This window comes from Anneissia japonica, unplaced genomic scaffold, assembly GCF_011630105.1.
Source record: "Anneissia japonica isolate Jap-2015-1 unplaced genomic scaffold, ASM1163010v1 scaffold287836_len1076198_cov165, whole genome shotgun sequence".
Classification (NCBI taxonomy): Eukaryota; Metazoa; Echinodermata; class Crinoidea; order Comatulida; family Comatulidae; genus Anneissia; species Anneissia japonica.
Window position 1 is genome coordinate 1,015,092 of NW_022729021.1, and position 2,433 is coordinate 1,017,524.

At 26.7% G+C, this 2,433-nt stretch overlaps 1 long non-coding RNA gene across 1 annotated transcript in view; it reads right to left on the reverse strand.

The window, feature by feature from the left end:
• Positions 1 to 1,339: 1,339 nt before the first annotated feature.
• The window catches only part of LOC117114580, a 1,972-nt gene continuing 878 nt past the window's right edge, over positions 1,340 to 2,433 (reverse strand). The window contains exons 2-3 of the long non-coding RNA XR_004446394.1: positions 1,927 to 2,106; positions 1,340 to 1,388 (exon numbers count right to left, since the gene is read on the reverse strand). This is a non-coding gene — a long non-coding RNA (uncharacterized LOC117114580). The remainder of the gene's footprint in view (positions 1,389 to 1,926; positions 2,107 to 2,433) is intronic.

A 2,433-nucleotide genomic window follows, 5' to 3' on the forward strand; every position in this document is an offset into this window, starting at 1 on the left:
GAATAAATTTATCTCCATTTATTTATTATTCAATTAATTTTATGTTATGTTTTAAGACCTAATGCAAAGAATATATGAATATGCAGATTTATTTTGCTGAGAGTTGGGCACCCAACTGGAATGGAAGAGCAACTACACATGCTGTACCTTTAGATGTTTTTTGTTGTTTCGAATCACTGCCTGGCTTCACCTTGGGTTCTGACTGATAATTTTCTGTGACGTATGCCACGTCTACGACAACTACTTCTTGTCCATCTTCTTGATCCTGATCATCAGACTCCCTTACTGCAAAATTCTTTGAGGTTGAAGGCTTGTCAAAGTCGCAAACTATTAGAAAATACATAAAGTAAAATATTTGCTTCAACAAAATATAATAGTATAATTGCCATTACATTTGCTATCTTCAGGTTTTGTTATTATTTTTGTTCTCAAGTACGAAGCTAGTGAGAATTGTCTTCTTAAATCCGTATTGATTATTCGTACGGGCCTCTGTGTTCTAACCGCTATGAGGCTCAGCGAGATGACAAGAGATTAATAATAATAATAATAGTAATAATAATAATAATAATAATAATAAATGAGGATGATGATGATGAAAATAATAATGGTAATAATAATAATAATAATAATAATAATAATAAAAATAATAATAATAATAGTAATAATAATAATAATAATAATAATAATAATAATAATAATAATAATAATAATAATAATAATAATAATAATAATAATAATATGCCAAATACTGAGTAGAGCGCCAATTCCAAATTAAATGATCAAAGGCGCTGGGCCTTATTACACGTGGAAAGGTTATATATACAAATACATATACATATACATATACAAACACATATATATATACGTGTAAATATATATATATATATGTATATATATATATATATATATATATGGAAAAGTGTATACGTATAATGTATGTATGTGTATATATAATATAAATATATATTAATAATACTATGTATGTATGTGTATATATAATATAAATATATATTAATAATAATATATATATATATATATGTATATAAAAATAGGCATATATTGAATAAATTTATCTTCATTTATTTATTATTCAATTAATTTTATGTTCTAATCATTAGACTTAATACAAAGATTATATGAATATGCTGATTAATTTTGCTAGAGTTGGACACACAACTGAAATGGAAGAGCAACTACACATGCTGTACCTTTAGATGTTTTTTGTTGTTTCGGATCACTGCCTGGCTTCACCTTGGGTTCTGACTGATCATTTGCGGTGACGTATGCCACGTCTACGACAACTACTTCTTGTCCATCTTCTTGATCTTGATCATCAGACTCCCTTACTGCAAAATTCTTTGAGGTTGAAGGCTTGTCAAAGTCGCAAACTATTAGAAAATACATAAAGTAAAATATTTGCTTAAACAAAAAATAATAGTATAATTGCCATTACATTTGTTATGTAGATGTTTTATTATTTTTGTTCGAATATCATCATTATAATTATTTATATCATTTGATTTTAAATTAATTTTATTTAAAACAAACAATGAGACAATTAGGTCGATACGTAGCTTAAAATTAATTTCGCTCCACTATTGTGTTTTTACATCTATATATCGTATGGGCCTCTGTATTCTAAACGGTATAAGGCTCAGCTAGATAGCAAGAGGTTAATAATAATAATAATAATAATAATAATAATAATAATAATTATAATGATGATGATGAAAATAATAATGATAATAATAATAACAATAACAATAACAATAACAATAACAATAATAACAATAAAAAAAAAAATAATAATAATAATAATAATCATAATAATCATAATATGCCAAATACTGACTAGAGCGCCAATTGCAAATTAAATGATCAAAGGCGCTGAGCGTTATTATGGAAGAGCAACTACACATGCTGTACCTTTAAATGTTTTTTGTTGTTTCGAATCACTGCCTGGCTTCACCTTGGGTTCTAACTGATCATTTTCGGTGACGTATGCCACGTCTACGACAACTACTTCCTGTCCATCTTCTCGATCCTGATCATCAGACTCCCTTACTGCAAAATTCTTTGAGGTTGAAGGCTTGTCAAAGTCGCAAACTATTAGAAAATACATAAAGTAAAATATTTGATTCAACAGAAAATAATAGTATAATTGCCATTACATTTGCTATCTTCAGGTTTTGTTATTATTTTTGTTCTCAAGTACGAAGCTAGTGAGAATTGTCTTCTTAAATCCATATTGATTATTCGTACGGGCCTCTGTGTTCTAACCGCTATGAGGCTCAGCGAGATGACAAGAGATTAATAATAATAATAATAGTAATAATAATAATAATAATAATAAATGAGGATGATGATGATGAAAATAATAATGATAATAATAATAATAATAATAATAAAAATAATAATAATAATAGTAATAAT